The sequence below is a fragment of the Myotis daubentonii genome, chromosome 4 (genome assembly GCF_963259705.1).
Source record: "Myotis daubentonii chromosome 4, mMyoDau2.1, whole genome shotgun sequence".
Taxonomy (NCBI): domain Eukaryota; kingdom Metazoa; phylum Chordata; class Mammalia; order Chiroptera; family Vespertilionidae; genus Myotis; species Myotis daubentonii.
This window is the reverse complement of record NC_081843.1, coordinates 72,808,238-72,828,218: the sequence shown is the minus strand read 5'-3', so window position 1 is coordinate 72,828,218 and position 19,981 is coordinate 72,808,238. Positions and strand designations below refer to the sequence as shown.

The following is a 19,981-nucleotide window of genomic DNA, read 5'->3' as shown; positions in this document are numbered from 1 at the left end:
CATTAAAATAACAAAAAGTTTCTATTAACTTATAGAACATATTTAATGGTGCATATTTCACAAGTTCAATGATTTTGCACAAACTGAGGCATCATTAAGATCAAGAGACAGAACATTCAATACCAGCATCTCAGAAGACTCCCTCATATCCCTCCTTTGAGGAGGCAGGGAGAGTAGTGGCTTCAACCAGCATAGATTACTTTTACTTGCATTTGCACTTGATAGCAATTGGAACCTACAGAATTTCTCTGTTGTATGGCTTTCGCTAGGCATGTTTAAGAGTTCCATACCGTCTATGGTAATAGTTGGTTCATTCTTATTGCTGTATAGTATTCCACTGTGTGAATGTACCTCAATTTATTCATTTTATCACTGACAGACATTTGGTAATTCTCAGGTTTGGGACATTACAAATAATGCTGCTAAGGACATTCTAGTAGACGTTTTTGGTGAACATATATACACATTTCTGATGGGTACATACCTAGGAGTTGAATTGTGAGTCTAAAGCAGGCATATTGCCAGCTTTTCAAAGTAGGTGATGTAATTGTCATTCTGATTTTATTAGTTTTCTATTGCTGATTGTAACAAATTACCACAAACTCAGTGGCTTAAAACAACATGAATTTATTCTTACAGTTCTGGAGGTCAGATGTTTCAATTGGGTTTTATGGGACTAAGATTGTAAAGTGTTAGCAAGGCTGTGTGTCTTCTGGAGGCTCTAGGGCAGGGATGGGCAACCTTTTTGTGAGTGCGTGCCAAAACCAGCAAAATCTCTGACTCAAAATTCTTCTGCGTGCCAACCCTAATTTTTTGAGAACATGTTACGCCTACTTGATATCTCTTAAGGTGTACGTATGTGAAGAACCTTGAAGAAATAATAAAATTCATTCGAGCGACAAAAACACAGTATATGATGATGAAAAATATATTTATTTTTTAATGTATACATGTACACTGATAGCCTGACAGAAAACTTTATGACTCTGTTTGATATTATCAGTGGGATTTTTGCTGCTGCATCACTGATGACAGAGATTTTACATCAGGTTTATATTTCGTGACCTTCAGAGATATGCACGAGCTACTACTTTCATCCATCAGGCTACTCCTATTACAAAATACCACAAAATACCATGTGCGGGCGCACACGTACAGTGCGATTGAAACTTTGTGGCCCATGCGCAGAAGTTGGTATTTTGTGGAAGAGCCACACTCAAGTGGCCAAAGAGCCGCATGTGGCTCGAGAGCCACAGTTTGCTGACCACTGCTCTAGGTGAACTATATCTCAGAGGACCCTCCACGGCAGTGGCCCTGGGGCGCCTAATATGCAAATAGAACGGCAGAATGACCAGTCACTATGAGGCGCACTGACCACCAGGGGGCAGACACTCAATGAAGTAGCTGCCCCCTGGTGGTCAGTGCGCTCCCACAGGGGGAGTGCCGCTCAGCCAGACTAGCGCAGCAGTGGTGGCAGGAGCCTCTCCCACCTCTGCAGCGCTAAGGACCCCTCGGGGGATGTCCACCTGCCGGCTTAGGCCTGCCTGCCTGATCGCCCCTAACTGCTTGCCTGCCTGCCTGATGGCCCCTAACCGCCTCTGCCTGCCTGCCCGATCGCCCCTAACTACTTTGGCTGCCTGCCCGATGGCCCCTAACCGCCTCTGCCTCTGTCCCTGCTGCCATGGCTTCATCCGGAAGAACATCCTAGAATGATGTCTGGAAGGTCGTTTGGCTCTCTGGTCTAATTAGCATATTATGCTTTTATTATTATAGATTATTATAGATGGAGCAAGGGAGGACATTGTGAGATTGATAGTTCAGAGTTTTTCCAAAACCTAATGACTATTTGAAATTGTCATTTTACTCTTGCTTTATCTTTTCTTTTTCCATCCAGTGACTCCTTTTACAAACTCTGGCCCCTGGGAAAACACTAACCCTCTTTGTTGGAGTATGCTGATGGCATTTCCCCTCCTAGGCTTCCTTGAACACAATGCATTTTCCCCCAGGAGAGTGTGTCAGGTGAAATATTTGGCAAATTAGTAAAGGAAAGAGGATCCAAATAGCTTCAGAAACCACATTTTAATAGTTTGAAAGTTAGAACATTAAAAAACTCATGCATTGCTGGTTCCAGTTTAATCATCCCCTGTGGTTCTGAGTTGCCCACCAAACTAAGCTTCATACTGGCCCCTGAGGTTCCCTTGCACAGTCTGATGTAGCTCATCCAGCCTTAATGCCAGGATTTCCTGTGGAATTCATCCGCGTCCCAGCCATATTGAGTGTTGCTGGTTTCTGGGTGCACATGGCCTATTACTCAGCTCTCAGATGCCACTTTGTCATGAAGTACTTGCCCTCCCCGCCCCCAACCAAAGGCTGCAACCACAGTTTGTGGATTCTCTAGGACACTTAACACTGCCAGCCTGATGTCACAGCTATTTGGGTCCATGTCACATGGCCTTGGAGACAGAGAGCATGTCTTAACCATCTTTGCCTCTTGGCAGCCTCTGGCCACTGCTGGACACATAATAGGTGCTCATGAATGTGTATTACAGTGAATGTGTAGAGGGGTTGAAGAAACTAATCAAAGCAGGAGAGTCTTCTGTCAAAAATGTCGCTAAATCACAGCCTGTTGGTAAATCACAGCCTGTTGGTAAATTACAGCCTGTTGGCCAAGTTCAGCCGCTGCTTGTTTTGGCAAGATCATGAGCTAAGAATTCTTTCACATTTTTAAATGATTGGAAGAATATTTCATGATATATGAAAATGATAGGAAATTCAAATATCAGTGTTTATAAAGTTTTATTGGAGCCCAGCCACACATTCATTTACATTTTCTAATATTTGGGAAAATGAAACAACCTATGACACTAAGTATGATAATTGTTTTGATCAAGAAGTAAGAAGGTGCTCAGAGAACAGTGAGAATACCTTACCTTGCCTAGGCGGCATCAGGGAAGGCTTTTCAGAGGAGGTAACATTTTCTTTAAAAAATTTTAAATATATATATCTATCTATATATATATATATAGATATATAGATAGATATAGATATAGATATAGATATAGATATAGTATTTATTTCAGGGAGAAAGGGAAAAGGAGAGAGAGTTAGAAACATTAATGATGAGAGAGAATAATTGATCCGCACGATTGGGGATCAAGCCTGCAACCCAGGCATATGACCTAACAAGGAATCGAACCAAACCGAACCATGACCTCCTGGTTCATAGGTCAATGCTCAACCACAGAGCCACTGTGGCTGAGCAAGGTGACATTTTCCAGTGAGACCTGAAGGACAGGTAGGTATCATATCAGTGAAGAATAGGGAGACTTTTACAAACTTCTATCTTCTGTAAGCCATTGTCATTTGAGGGTCTCTGTAACATGCATGCAAACCTATATCATAATGACTGCATTCTCTGTGCCAGAACAGACACTTCCTTAAGCATGTGTCAGGACCTGCTTTTCCTGTGGATTGGAAGTCAGAGCCACAGGATGGACCAGTGTTGGGAAGAGCTTTGAGCTCCTGGATAGAGGACTCTGGGTTGCTGGCTGTTGTTTCTCTTTAGGGAGGTTTTCTTTGGGTGGCCCCCAAATATCTTAAAAATGTACAAAAACAAAAGGCTTGTTACATGCCGTTACCCCTGCAGTTTCTCAGACAAGTTTCTCTCTGTGAGTTTACTGTGTATCTGGAAGACTTTCTCAATCTTTGAGCTCCTTGACAAAACTCTCTTCTAGTACTGGGTTTTGGGAGGGTTCCACCTAACATCAGCAATTGGTGAGAGCCTCCTGGCCACTTTTGTTTTCAAGGTACCATATTTTCCGTATATAAGACGCGCCCCCCCCCCCCCCTTTCCAACCCCAAATTAAGAAATCAATATTTTGCTGGTTTTCCTCTTAACGCCTTCTTTTTTGGCATCTTTAGGAGTTGTTCTTCCTGTTTTCTTCACTGTCTGATCATACACTCAGTGGGAGGACGTCCAAATTGTCTCTCTGCAGCTCTATTTCCATGCTATTTTGCATAGCTGATTGAATTTTGCAGAGTAAGACAATTGCTTACCGGTATTTATCTTTTTATTTTTTGACATCTTTATGGGCTCAGAACTCTCCAGTCCCTGTTGCATCTGCACACTCTCCACCTCCATCTCCAACTATGGCATCAGCTGATTTCAATAACAATAATGCTTGTGATTGGAGGAAGCCTGTTTGTCAAGGTATGGGCAGCTATGCACCTGCATGGCTCCCTCCTTGGCTGACTGGCTGACTTCCGTGTATAAGATGCCCCTCGGCTCCGCGCGTCTCAGTCGTGGAGTGGCCTCCCGCGGTCTCCTCTGCAAATGGGCTCCCCGGCCTAGCGGCCCGTTCCCGCCCCCGTGATCGCGCGCCGAGGTCCACGAGGGGTCGCCGCCAAGGTTTCCACCGGTGCACAAGCAAGAGCATGGCCGCCATCCCCTCCAGCGGCTCCCTCGTGGCCACCCACGACTACTACCGGCGCGCCTGGGTTCCACTTCCAGTAACAGCTCCTGTGGAAGTGCCGAGTACCCTGGGAAGCCATTCCCCACCCCCCGGGTCTCCCAAAAACCCGGGTCACTGGTGGGCAAGCTTCTTTTCTGGGAAGTCCACTCTCCCATTCATGGCCACAGTGTTGGAGTCCCCAGAGCACTCGGAATCTCCCCAGGCCTCCAGCAGCATGATCACCTGTGACCTGGCTCAGGAAGCCACAAGGAAGCAGCATGGCGGCCAGCCTGGCAAAGTCAACGCTGGGCCCCCATCCTGAGTGGCCACCACCAGCCACCAGACTTCCAGAGGCGCTAGGCTCTTTGAGCCCCTCCCCCCCTCCTCCATCCCCTTCCCTCGCACCCGACCTGGCCACCCCACCTGGCCTAGACTAGGCCAGCTGCAGCAAGCAGAAGCAGTTGGGTTCTTTTATATCAAAACAGCAACACACCAAAAAGGAAGTTGAGAGAGCCCCACTCTTTACTACCCAAGCCACACGCAAGCCTGCCTAACACCCCATAGCCATGTGCCTTGCACCAAGTGGAAAATAAATGAGAAGCAGCCAGCAAAAAAAAAAAAAAAAAAAAAAAAAAGCCCTTCAATTTTCAGTCTAATGATTTTAGGAAAAAAATAGCATCTTATACATGGAAAAATACGGTAATGAATTATTTCTAAGGCTTAGTGAGATTGTTTGCAAGGAGGCTGAGAAGACTTAGCTTTAGTGTCTCTTCCGACATCTGTCACCTAAATCCTAGGTAGCTCAGACATCCCAGCTGATTTTTTTTATATATATATTTTATTACAGAGAGGAAGAGAGAGAGATAGCCAGAAACATCAATGAGAGAGAAACATCTATCAGCTGCCTCCTGCACATCCCCCACTGGGGAAATGCCCGCAACCCAGGTACATGCCCTTGACCGGAATCGAACCTGGGACCCTTCAGTCCACAGGCTGACGCCCCATCCACTGAGCCAAACCGGTTTTGGCCCAGCTGATTTTTAAAACAAGGATGATGTGGCCCTGGTCAGGTAGCTCAGTTGGTTAGTGTTGTCTTTTTTAATTTTATTGATTAAGGTATTACATATGTGTCCTTATCCCCCCATTGCTCCTCCCTCCCCCCCCTCATGCCCTCACCCCCTGGTGTCTGTGTCCATTGGTTATGCTTATATGCATGCATACAAGTCCTTTGGTTGATCTCTCCCTCTTACACCCGCCCTACCCTACCTTCCCTCTGGGGTTTAAGCATCTGATCGATGCTTCTCTGTCTCTGGATCTGTTTTTGTTCATCAGTTTATGTTGTTCATTATAATTCACAAGTGAGTGAGATCATGTGTTATTTATCTTTCTCTAACTGACTGATTTTGCTTAGCATAATGTCTCCAGCTCCATCCATGCTCTTGCAAAGGATAGGAGATCCTTCCTTTTTACAGCAGCAAAGTATTCCATTGTGTGATGTACCACCGTTTTTTAATCCACTCATCTGCTGATGGGCACTTAGGCTGATTCCAAATCTTAGCTATGGTGAATTGTGCTGCTATGAACATAGGGGTGCATATATCCTTTCTGATTGGTGTTTCTAGTTTCTTGGGATATATTCCTAGAAGTAGGATCACTGAGTCAAATGGGAGTTCCATTTTTAGTTTTTTAAGGAAACTCCATACTGTTCTCCACAGTAGCTGCACCAGTCTGCATTCCCACCAGCAGTTCACAAGGGTTCCTTTTTCTCCGCATCCTCGCCAGGACTTGTCATTTATTGATTTGTTGATGGTAGCCACTCTGACAGGTGTGAGATGGTACCTCATTGTTGTTTTGATTTGCATCTCTCAGGTGATTAGTGACTTGGAGCATGTTTTCATATGTCTCTTGGCCTTCTTTATGTCCTCTTTTGAAAAGTATCTATTTAGGTCCTTTGCCCATTTTTTATTGGGTTGTTTATCTTCCTTTTGTTAAGTTGTATGATTTCCATGTATATTTTGGAGATTAAACCCTTATTTGAGATAACATTGGCAAATATGTTCTCCCATGCAGTGGGCTTTCTTGTTGTTTTGTTGATGGTTTATTTTGCTGTGCAGAAGCTTTTTATTTTGATGTAGTCCCATTTGTTTATTTCCTCTTTAGTTTCCATTGCCCTAGGAGCTGTATCGGTGAAGATATTGCTTCAGCATATGTCTGAGATTTTGCTGCCTGTGGCTTCCTCTAAGATTTTTATGGTTTCCCGTCTTATGTTTAAGTCCTTTATCCATTTTGAGTTTATTTTTGTGTATGGTGTAAGTTGGTGGTCTAGTTTCATTTTTTTGCATGTATCTGTCCAATTTTCCCAACACCATATATTAGTATGTTGTCTTGATAAGCCAAGGTTACAGGATCAATCCCCAGTCAGGGCACATGCAAGAATCAACCTGTGAGCAATGGGTCTCTCTCTCTCTCTCTCTCTCTCTCTCTCTCTCTCTCTCTCTCTCTCTCTCTCTCTTCTCTCTCTCTCTCTCTCTCTCTCTCTCTCTCTCTCTCTCTCTCTTCTCTCTCTCTCTCTCTCTCTCTCTCTCTCTCTCTCTCTCTCTCTCTCATTTTCTCTCTGTCTTCCCTAATTCAGTAAATAAAAATTAAAAAAATTAAGCCCGGCCAGTGTGGCTCAGTGGTTGAGGGTCGACCTATGAACCAGGAGGCCACAGTTCAATTGCCGGTCAGGGTACATGCTAGGGTTGTGGGCTTGATCCCCAGTGTGGGGTGTGCAGTAGGCAGCTGATCAATGATTCTCTCTCATCTTTTTTTTTTTTTTTAATGATTCTCTCTCATCTTGATGTTTCTATCTCTCTCTCTCTTCCTCTTCTTCCTTTCTGAAATCAATAAAAAAATTAAAAAAACAAAACAAAACAGGACAATGCAACATCTTAGGGAAATTAACATCAGCTGTGTGAAGAACTTTAGACCAGAACTAAATGCCAGATATAATTTTTACTTTAAAAATTAATGACAGCCTCTGCTCAGTATGAAGATGTGTTTTTTTTCTTCCAGTGATTCATAATTCATTCCAAAAACTCATTTTGTCATGCATAGGAGCCATGTAAATATGAAAAGCCAGCCAAACAAATTAGTCAGTATTCTGATAAATATGTTTTCATTAACTGGCCCACTGTTGATTCATGTAAATCAATGAAGAGATGAAAAAATGCTGGACTAATTGAGCAGATGCTAACGTTTTCATAACATGATTAGCTTCTTACTCATGTCTCCAGGATGCAATAAATTTGTAACCTTAAGTGAGAATACTATAGCAAACATTTGTCATTTTTGGTTGTCCTTCCTTTTTCGGTGAGTCCGAGATGTCTGGCTTCCCCCTCTGGAAGCTGGAGAGGGGCAGATAAGTCCCCTCTGGACTCCTTGGACATCTGACCAAGGCTCAGCCAATTAGAGGCCTTCTGCCGAGACTGGTTCTTCAGGGAGTGACAGCAAGGCCAGAGACAGTCAGAGATCCTTCAGGATGACTGGGTGGGATTGAGCCTTGAGCAGATGGTCAGAAGCGATGATGCCAGGTCCAGCACCACCCTGACTGAACCTCTACTGGGATCTATAGTTCCTGTATCCAAGCCTAACTCCCCAATTTTCCTGAAATTCTTTGAGACACCTGGTTTCCTTCCAATACATTTCCCCTGTACATTTAGCTGGTATTGGTTTTATAATTTTTAAAAACACTGGCTGTTTCATAGTCTATGTGAGAATAAGATACATGACATTATTCTATACCTGGGCCAATTCTAGACTAGGAAGAAATAATTTAAAAATAATAGCTATTTCAAGGGTACAACTGAAAGGAAAGCATGAATTCTACAAAGACTGTTGGGCTGTAACATGTTTGTTCAGTGCATTTAATTGTAACCCACCCTTTCAATGGACAAAGGACTAATCAGGGACAGGTTACAGTCTCCAAGAGCCTACAGTTCAAAGAGACCTTGAAACCATCTCATCCAAACCCCTCATTTTACAAATAAGAAAATTTGGATTTAGCGTAGCTAAATGATTTACCCTAAATTGCATAGCCAATTAGTGGAAGAGCAGGGATTATATTCAGACATCACTCCTGGAGAATTGTGCTATTTGGCAGGCAAGACAGGTGTGGTGGGGAAGGGAGTAGCACAGACAGGTATCTAGTTTGCAAAACTGATAAAAACAAACAAACAACTGTTTGGTTCTGAGGTCTGGGCAGTCACCCAATCAAGTCATGAGGTCAAACCATTTCCACAAAGAAAGTCTGACTAGGTGTTGAGATACTGCTGGAACGCAGGGTTGGCTATGAATTGATAGTCTTAGAGCCAGGGCCATCCTTTGGTCTGCATGTGGACATGCCTAGAAGAATCTCGTTTCCATTGGACTTATCATCAATCCAATCTGGTCGATAGGTAGAATTATTCCTTCAGTTTGAGGTGTTTGCTTTGCAATTTAGGCTGATGATAGTTATATACCCTCCCACCCAAACCCTGCCCCCCCAGAACTAATAAATCATTTGGAAGGATGAAATTTGACTCATTTTAAATATCTTGAAAATAGATATTTAAAATAAAACTACTTTCTCAGGCATCACTACTACGCAGCATGCTTTAATGTTAGTTATTGACAGATGGGATGTGTCAAAACACTGACGTGCTTCAGGATAACTCATCTTTCCTTCATGTTATTGCCATTTAGAGTTGCTTTTTATCATTTGATTTATGCCCAATATAGATCTTACTATTTTTTAAAGTTGCGATGCTGGTGACTATGTAAGGAATGGGTGAAGTGGGGGTGGGGAGAGGTTGGGGAGAGGTTTTCCAGCACAGAGAAGACTAGAGAATCCAGGCAAAACTGGGATAAGCCTTAGTGGGAAAAGTCCAGCATATGTTACTCCAGGAAAAAGGAGCCTTTAACCAAGAACCTTTCTGATAAGGCTGACAAATATGTAGTCTTTCATATTTGACCTTTCCTACTTAACAAATATGTAGAAGAAAGAAAACTAAGAAATGATCACCTGGTTAAGATACAATATTAAAAAATATTTTTAATACTTGTAAATATTTGGTGAGTGTTTTTACATAGTAGTATGATGAAAATAACTAATTATTATATTCTTCATTATAATCATTGTATAATAGATTATTTGATGGTCTACAGATTTAAGTTGAGGATGTTCTGTCTTAAAGAATGGAGAGGTTAAGATCTAGAAAATTAAGAATTGATGTCATGCCCTAACTGGTTTGGCTCAGTGGATGGAGCGTTGGCCTGCCGGCTGAAGGGTCCCGGGTTCGATTCCGGTCAAGGGCATGTACTTTGGTTTTGGGCACATCCCTAGTGGGAGGTGTGCAGGAGGCTGCTGATTGATGTTTCTCTCTCATTAATGTTTCTAACTCTCTATCCCTCTCCCTTCCTCTCTGTAAAAAATCAATAAAATATATTTAAAAAAAAAAGAATTGATGTCACTTTCAGTTTTGCTTCCAATTCAAAGGAAATCATTTTAAGCAGGAAATGTTAAAATGGATTATGAGGCCTGCACTAGTGGATAGAGCATTGGCCCACAGACTGAAGAGTTTGATTTCGGTCAAGGTCACATACCTCGGTTGCATGCTCCATCCCCAGCCCTTTTGGGGTGGCTGTGAGAGGCAATCAATCGATGTATCTCTCCCACATTGATGTTTCTCTCTGTCTGCCTCTCCCCTTCCCTTCCCTTCTCCTTAAAAGTCAATGGAAAAATACCCTTGGGTGAGGATTAACAACAACAACAACAACAATAAAAAAACCCCACAAGCAAAAGAATGGATTATGAGGCCAACATATTAAATGTAATAAAATCTGTATCTCTAAGTTCCGTGGAAAAATACCTATGTGTCAAGGTTCTTGAAAAAGAAAACCACTTTTTTTTGTTTGCTTAGAAACCCTTTGTTATGGCTGAATTTTAAGTGTTCCTTGATCCTAGTTAAGATTGATTATGCTTATGACTGTATAAAAGAGTTCACCCAAGATAGTACCACAGCCACATTCTGTGCAGATAGTTTTCAAAATCTTATGCAAGGCAATGACTGAAATGTAGTTTGAAAAGAACAGGAAGGTGTTTCCAACATCCTAAACTCTGGTTTTCCATCCTGACCAGTTTTCAGTAGGGAGTTAATCTGAGTGAGTGAAGTCACTGTCGCCACTGGTTAAGTCAGTTCTTGGAGATGGGCTAGATCCCTTCCTCTGATCCCTTGCTTGCTCACAATGTTCTTTCCTGTCCCATCTTCTCCTCTTTGCTTTTCTAAATCTTGCACCTCCTTGGAAACCCAGCTCACTTCCTCTATAGAGCCTTTGCTGACCATGCCAAGTACTATGGCATAGCCCCGTTGTGAGTTCCTATAATGTATACTACTACAAGAAAGCAATAATTTGATCCTTAGATAGTATGTAGACTTTAAACAAATATTCCTTGCCTTCTTAGCCAAATTCTAAGCTCTTTAAGGTGCTGGGTCATGTCTCCGATCTCTGAGTCGCTGACAGTGCCACCTCAACACAGGTAGTGAACCTTGGGTGACTGATCCCCAACCCTACTCAGCATGGTGGGTCATTTAAAACTCTCCAGAGAGAAGAACCCAGCATGCGGAGAATAGGGCACCTTCAGATCTCCAAGTCCAGATTCAGTCTGTGGATCATATTGGGATTCCTGAGATAACCCCATAGCCTCAGCTTCAGCTAACATTAGAAGGCTTCTGTTACTTGGTATAAAGACTCGTAGACCTGACAAAATGAAATGAGACCCTAGAATATAGTTGTAAAAGGAAACATGTAACTTCTCAGATATTCTTTGACGATATCAACTAATTGGAGCAGAAAGCCTCAGGGGCCACTGGAATGGATTAAATGACTCAGAAAGCTTTTACTGAGACCTTTTTGAGTATAGGGCATGATTCTAGGAATGTGGGCCTAGCAGATGTTTTCAGTGCCCATGTCCCATCACCTTGGACTACCTCTCATTTCAGCCAGGCCCCCATTACCTAAGAGTGATCTTGAGAATGCGCCTTTTAAAGACTTTTCTTCCTTTCTTGCTTTAATCTCCTATTTCTGCTCCCTAGGATCGCATCCCAAATAAACCACCTGTTCCCAGACCTCCTCTAGGAACTTGAACTAAGACAGAGATATATAGGGTATGATATTTGCCTATAGGGGTCTTATAAGTTTAGATAGAGTATTTGGACATACATTTTTAGAAAACAATAAAATGAAACGAAAAGGCATATTTTAATTAAATGACACACAAATAGTATAGATTCTACTCCATTATGGTTACTGTAGATTTTATTAAATTTTATTAATTGTTCTTCCAGCTCTGATAATTCTAACTAGGAAGCTTTGGTTCTTTCAGAATTATTTGTTTTTTAATATTTTATTAATCTTATATCTCGCTGAAGTATTCTGTTCTCAGCTACGTATGAAGAGGTGAGATTGGGTACATTTTTTGTACCATATTCTTAGTAATCTATAATTATATCTTGTCATTTAAATGATATTCTATTCAACTTTACAGAGCTTAAACATTCCTTAACATTTTGCTTCTCCTAATACTAAACGGAACACTTTGGTCTTGATAAAATTATCATGAAAGTTGTTATGAGAGTAAACAAAATGAATTAAAGTTATTGTTTTGTACTTGGGGCCAACATTTTAAAGAAAAAAGATAAAGAATTTAATATTTTACTTGCAAACTAATAAGATAATATTAAGAAAAATTATGAGGAAATAACATCATCAATAGAAACATACTATCAAAATTTCTTACTTTAATGAAAAAAAATTTTAATATATTTTATTGATTTTTTACAGAGAAGAAGGGAGAGGGATAGAGAGTTAGAAACATCGATGAGAGAGAAACATCGATTAGCTGCCTCCTGCACGCCCCCCACTGGGGATGTGCCCGCAACCAAGGTACATGCCCTTGACTGGAATCGAACCTGGGACCCTTGAGTCCGCAGGCTGACGCTCTATCCACTGAGCCAAACCGGTTTGGCTAATGAAAAAATTTTAATGATTGGCCATATTAGAGAAATATTTTACAATAATTGTAGCACTCATAAAGTTTTGTATTCAGTTCTTTGTTGAGCGAATTTTTTTTAAAAATATATTTTATTGATTTTTTACAGAGAGGAAGGGAGAGGGATAGTTAGAAACATCGATGAGAGAGAAACATCGATCAGCTGCCTCCTGCACATCTCCCACTAGGGATGTGCCCGAAACCAAGGTACATGCCCTTGACCGGAATCGAACCTGGGACCCTTCAGTCTGCAGGCCGACGCTCCATCCACCGAGCCAAACCGGTTTCGGCTGTTGAGCGAATTTTGAAGCTTTAAAAAGTTATCTTGAGACATTAGCTGGTCACATATAGTATTCTGGAATTATAAGCACAAGACCTTCAGCAGCCACAGGATAGGGTTCTAAAGGAAGGTTGTTTTCCTGGTTCCCTTTCTCAAGTCACTACTTTGTCTTCCAGCTTTGTTCAGGAAATCTCAGTAGCCCTATTTATGAAAGAGATCACTATAGAATTCCTTAAAATATCAAGTTTTTAAAATGTTTTTATTATTTTCTAAGCCTTTTTGAAATACATCTTATGAAAACAGGGCATTGTTTGGATTTGCATTTCAGAATCTGGACAAGACCTTTCTTTCATGCTACATTTTGATACTACATTCTTCCAAGCCCTGAGGCCGTAAGCATTTGTCTTAAGAGACAATGATGATGTGCCTCCCGTGGGTCTTTTACATGCTTTCAGTGGCGGGACCTTACCGTGAACACTCCTGTTCTTCAATTCTAGGAATTTTTCTTTAATTATTTTTTTTGATAATTTATCTGTTTCTATTTTCTCTCTTCTGTTTTTCTGGGCCTTCTGTTTTTTAGCATGTTGATCCTTGTGAATTAATCATATATATAATTTCTCTCCTGTTTTCATCTCTTTGTCCTTTTTTGTTCTACTTTTGGTAAGATTTCTTCACTTTATCTTTCAACTTCATAAATGATTTTTTTTCATTGCTAACATCATATTTTAATTAATTAATTTTAACAACTGAGATTTATGGAAAATATAAAAAATACGGCATATACACAATTGTCAGCAGAACTCAGGCATGTAAGTGGTATAATATAAGGTGGTTTATCAAGCAGTCCACTGAATAAAGTATGCTGCTAAGGACACTGAGCATAGCCACTGTACATTGATGATTGATTTTTTGTTGTTAATCTTCACCTGAGGGTATTTTTTCCATTGATTTTTAGAGAGAGTGGAAGTAAGGGAGGGAGGGAGTGGGGGAGAGAGAGAGAGAAAGAAACATTGAAGGGAGAGAGACACATGGATATGTTGCCCCCTGCTCCCCCATTGGGGTGGGAGATCAAACCTGCAACCCAGGTACGTGCCCTTGACCAGGAATCAAACTTGAGACCCTTTGATGTGTGGGCAGATACTCTAGCCATTGAGCAACACCAGCCAGGATGATCATTGATTTTAAAAAAATTTTTTAATGAGATTTAGCATTTCCAAAAACTCTTTCTTGGTAGCTAAATATTCTTTTTCTATAACAGCATCCTCTCATTACACACATATATTATCTTATTTAATCTCTCTAAGGTTATTAATAAGATCATTTTGAAATGTTCTTTTCAATATCTCTGAATTCATATTTGCCACACCACGTTCTCGTAGTTTTAAATCCAGTGAAAGAAAGTCTTGAACAATGTAAGCAGAGTTTCATCTCATTGGCCCTTATGGGCTCATCTTGGGTTATTTGCTCATTCTTAAACCAGTCACATGTAGAGTGGCCACACTTTCCCAGTTGGGAGTGGATCAGTGTTTTTCACTAGAGTAGACAGAGAGTCAGTTTCAACAGAACTGAGAGTGGGAGAAGAGTGGGCTTTCAAAAAAACTAGGAGGCTGTTGCTAGGAAAAGAGCAAATACGCTTAGATGTTCTGAAACAACTTGGCCTGGAGGTCAAAAGCCAATGCCTGAACTCCTGCAGGGACCATTTCCCAGTACTCACAGTTTCATCCCCAGACAACATCACTTTTTAAAAAGTCTTATTTTATGCCAGAATCTGTCTTCCTTTAGCGGTCATCCATGACCCTAGCTCTGCCTTTGAGTGTGCCCTTGAATTATGTGAAGGCAGCTCTACCAGGTCTTTCTTTTCACATTCAATATCACGTGTTGTTATTCGTATTTCTAATCTAACCGATTTTTTGACTCCTTTCTCCATCTTAGACTTCTCTTTTTCCTTCTTCATTTGTGCATTTTGGTAGAGAACAAGCAGCCTAGATTATAGGGTACCATCGTTTAGTATTTTCAAGTTGATTCACATTAGTTTTTGAATATGTAGAGTTCATTAATCACTCTCTATATATTGAGCTTCTATTACAATAATTCTTAAAACTTCGTTGAACATTAGAATCACTAGGAAAGCTTAAACATTCTGATGCCCTGGCCACACCCCAGACTAACTGGGATGAGGAGATGGGAACTCTGGCACCAGTACTTTTTTAAGCTCCCAGGGTGATTCTAATGCGCAGCCAGAGAGAACAACTGCTCTCCATGTGACAGATCTCCTTACAATATGACCTCAATGGTTGTAGGTTTCCTCAAGGTATTTTTTAGAAAATGATTTTGAGGCATATCTCCATCATTTGCCTCTGGCAAACCTTGTTCACTTTCATATGGGATAACTCATCAAGTCCCATCAGAGAAAGCAACCTGGGGCACAACAGCATAATTATTGAGGTTTCTGATGAAAGTGTTTATATTAATTCTAGGTAAAATCTTGTTTCTATGTAATTTTCTCAATTTGGCTGATTACTCCTGGAGGACAGTGTCTTAAGTTTATTTCGCTGACCTCCTGCAGCAAGAGTAGCATTATGTTCTAGTGGGAACTGAAGAGCCTTTGAAATGATTTTCAACCGAAAATGTAATCTTATCTTTTATGACTATGAATTAAAGGCCATCTGTGAAGCTGCTGAGTTTTATAGAAAAGCTTCCATTTACACTGACATTTATCTTGTAATGTGGCAGTATAAAAAATTCAAAGGTTAAGGCCAGACTTGCTCAGTGTAATGTTTAAATAGCATAAATCTGCACAAAAAAGGGGTAGATTTATTATTTATGTTTAACTACAGTGTCTATTGTGTGTCATAACATTGCATTTAAGTAAAATAGATTCACTGAGGAAAAAAGGAAAGACGGGAGGTTGAGAATAAGGGAGAGAGAAGGTCTAGTGACTCTTCGTAGGAGCTGTCTTCCAATTGTCTTCTGACACTTCCTGACTTCAGAACATTTTCCCCAAGTTTTACTTTGAATGTTTTCAAACATGTAGAAAAGTTGACAGAATATTGCAATGACATCTGTATATCCTTTTGTATCCTGAAGGCCTGAGAACCAGGAGAGCTGGGGCGGGGGGTTCTTGTTCAAAGGCCAGCAGGCCTGAGACCCAGGAAGAACTGAGGTCTCAGTTCCAGTTTGAAGGCAGGAGAAAGCTGCTGTCCCTCTTTGAAGGTAATCATACAGGAATATTTCTTCTTACTTGGGGAAAGGGCAGCCTTTTTGTTCTATTCAACCATTCAACTGATTGGATGGGCAGTCGGCTTTACTCAGGCCAACCTATTTAAATGTTAATCTCACCCAAAACACCGTACTGAAACACCCAGAATAATGTTTGAACAAATATCAGAGCACCCTATTGCCCAGTATCCTCCTCCCTATACTCTCCCAGGCTAGAAGCACAGGCATCATTTCATTTTTTTTCTTCCCTATTTCCAAAACAATCAGCAAGTTCTGTCAATTCTACCTTCTAAAGCTCTCTGGAGATGCTCACCTCCTCTCCACCCACTATTGCTTCATCAGTTGCAGCTGTCTCTTTACTGCCTCTCTGCCTCTGGTCTTGCCCTCTCTAATCTAGCCTAGCCCTGTCCCCCAGGATGCTGGTTGTGAAAAATGATTCTGAGATGGTTCATTCAGATCATTTTCTGGGACTAATCCAGTATTTAAATTCTCTCATGACTCCCCTCCCCAGGATCATGAGAAAAAATGGAAAATACTTAGCAGGGCCATTCAAGGTTCTATGTTAGTGATGGCGAACCTATGACACACATGTCACCTCTGAGGTGACACACGAACTCATTTTTTTGGTTGATTTTTCTTTGTTAAATGGCATTTAAATATATAAAATATCAAAAATATAAATCTTTGTTTTACTATGGTTGCAAATATCAAAAAATTTCTATATGTGACACGGCACCAGAGTTAAGTTAGGGTTTTTCAAAATGCTGACACGCCGAGCTCAAAAGGTTCGCCATCACTGTTCTATGTGATAATTTGGCCTCCATTATTTTTGTAGCTTCATAAATATTTTTGCCATATGTTTAAATTTTATGTTCCAGCAATCCCAGAGTGTTTGCATATCTTGAAATGCCCCATAATTTCTGCAACTTATATGCTTTGCATACTATTTTCTTTGCTTAGAACGTCCATAGCTCTTCCTCCCCCACCCCCTTCTTCTGCTTGAATACCTGACAAACTCCTCCTCATCTTTTAAATCTCAGTTCAGATGTTGCCTCCTCTAGGAAGTCTACTTTGACTTGCTTAGCCAAGCTAAGGTTCCCTTTTCCATATCTCATATTCCACCTTCTAACTTGTGCTTTTGTACCATCACTATTTGCTTACATGTTAGTTTCTGAAATAGGCCATGAGAATCTTGAGATCAGAAACCATGTCTTGTTTATTTTTGGATCCCTAGTGCTGATGTGACTTACAGTAGATGTTCAAGAAATCTTTGAACAAAGAATGAATGAGGGAGTTGGGAGCTGTGTTTCCACAACTGTGATCTCACTTGATCCTGGTCAACTACATGAGGGCTGATATGCATCAGTTTTGTTCACCCTGTATTCCCATGGCTGAGCACAGTGCCTGGAAAGCTCTCAATAGTGCATGAGTATGGAAAAGAGTGTAGAGTTTCCTCAAAAATTTAAATATTTGACCCAGTGATCCCACTTCTAGGTTTATATACTAAGAAGCCCAAAATACCATCAGGAAGAATGTATGCACCCCTATGTTCATAGCAGCACAATTTACAGTAGCTAAGATCTGGAAACAGCCCAAGTGCCCATCAGTAGATGAGTGGATAAAAAAGCTGTGATACAATTTTACCATGGACTACTATGCAGCAGTGAAAAAGAAGAATTTCTTACCCTTTGAGACAGTGTGGAGGGATCTAGAGACTATCATGCTAAGTGAAATAAGTCAGAGAAACACAAGTATCACATGATCACACTCATATGTGGAATCTAAGTAACAAAATAAACTGATGAATAGAGTGGATCCAGAGACATGGAAGCATGGAACAGAGTGCAGAATCTCAGAGGGAAGGTGGGGGAGGGTGGGTGGGTGGGAGGTAATTTACCAAAGACCTTGTATGCATATATGCATAATCTATGGACACAGACAATAGAGTGCTAAAGGCTTGGGGTGGGCGAGAGCTGGAAGAGGTCAATGGGGGAAAAAGGGGGACATATGTAATTCTTTCAACAAATAGACACTTATTTTTTTAAGTGCACGAGTGATAAGTCTGTGGGCCGGAGCAAGTGCCACCATCATAATACAGTTGAGGAAATGGGGTCTGGGAGAGGTTAATAACCTGCTCAAGTGTTTTGGGCAAGCCAGGCCTCAGAATTTCTGGCCTGCCACACTTTATGCAAAGAAAGTAGGCTGCTCAGGGCTTCTCTGGATCAGGGAGTTGATTGACCTTGTCCTACAAGCAGCCAATCCTTATTGTGCTATCATAAGGTCTAACTTTACAAAATGAGCTGGGACAGTTATATTATAGGCTGAGAATTTGAATTAAGAACCAGAGAAAAGTTAGTAGTTGGGATTCCAAACAAGAGTCTTTGTGGGAGGTAGGATGGCGTTAGAAGAGGGACCCAGGAAATCAGACACAGCAGGAAAGAAAGCACAGCCGACAGTCAGCAGAGCCCCTGGTTCCCAGTGGCTTCACATTACTATTTCAGTGTGTGCATGTATCTTTACCTCAGCACCCTGTCCCACCCAGTCACTGTGAGCTGATTCTAGGGAGGGCTTGCTCCTGGCAATTAAAGTTTTTAACACGTTAAGCGCCCAGCCTGTTTTGTCTTCTGGATGGAAAGTATAGTGTCAGTCACCGGTGACTGACTGGGCGCTGAACGTGTTAAAGAACATCCCAGGTGGACCCAGGATTGAAAGCCAGGCCTTCTGTCCCTGTGTCTAGTATTCTTTCCACTATTTCAGTGCTAGGGACAGTATCTTTGCATAGATTTTGGTAGAGGGCCATGCAAAAATGTTGCATATTAAATGTATTTTAATGACAATGAACAAGGCTGTAATTGTGATGTGAGTGGGAGGAAACAGCCAGTGAGGCAAACCAAATCCCCTCTCAATTTAAGCTAGCCCAGTAGGAGGATTCCAAGAAACAGAAAATAGGCCTTTACTAGGAGTTCTTATTTACATAAGGCGCCTGCTTTCTCTGCTTTTTGATCCCAGTCCTGGGGAGTTTGGTGCCCCCCCTTCCACCATCTCCACCCGCAGACCCAGCTTGCCAGGTGGGTGGGGCTTGCAAAGGGGGGCAGGTTGGTAACCTGGGCACGTGGGCTTCTGCCCTTCAAGTCTCAAGGCTTCGGAGTGCAAAGAATGCCAAGATCATGATTGTTATCCACGTGTGGCCTTTTGATTCACATGCTAGTGAATATATTTCAGGTACAAATCATTCTTTCCCACCAGCTCTTTCTGCAGGTCTCCAACAAGACAATTACACGTTCCATTTAACAGTGACTCAAGGACAGATCTGAGGGCTGTTTTCCTGTGTTGAAAAGTTAAAATACAAAACTCCCCCCCATCGCACCCCACGCACCTGCCTGAGGGGGCAGCAGGCTCTCCAATGCACCTGGTGGGTGCTCAGGGCTGTTTTTCAAGCACTGAATGGGCAGGATCACAACTCAGGGTAGGGACAATGGTGGCTCAGAGGGTTTGCTCACCCCCTCATTTCTCTGAAAAGAAGCCTCTACTTGACAATTACCTATCTGGAGTCACCTTTTGAAACCAACTGAAAAGAGCTTATTTTATAATCAACATTTCCCAGAAATTGCTCAAGAGCCAAAGGCTATGCAAAGAAAAAGATTTTAGCAAACTAAATTCAATGCACATTTTTGTCAAAAGCTTGCAGAACTGCAGGCCAGCCCTTTGAATATTTTCAGATTTGATTTCCCAAAGGAAAGCTTTTAGAAACTGCAAATAGCTGGTGGCACTGATAAAAAGCAAGAGTGAGATATCCTATTGGACAAGAACTGGATATTTAGGGGCGCAAGGGAAAGTCTGAACAGAGTTCAATTTTCATTTTAAATCTAAGGTTGAAAAATTACTGAACTATGGAGGTGACAGCTAAAATCCAATCATAAATCAAAAACCCCCAGTGTAGTTGACATTCTGTTTAGACTAAAC

The 19,981-nt window shown here is 41.4% G+C and overlaps 1 pseudogene; it reads left to right on the top strand.

Annotated features, from left to right (window-relative positions):
* The first annotated feature begins 4,290 nt into the window (after positions 1 to 4,290).
* LOC132233471 (pancreatic progenitor cell differentiation and proliferation factor-like) lies at positions 4,291 to 5,079 on the top strand (annotated as a pseudogene).
* Positions 5,080 to 19,981: the final 14,902 nt, after the last annotated feature.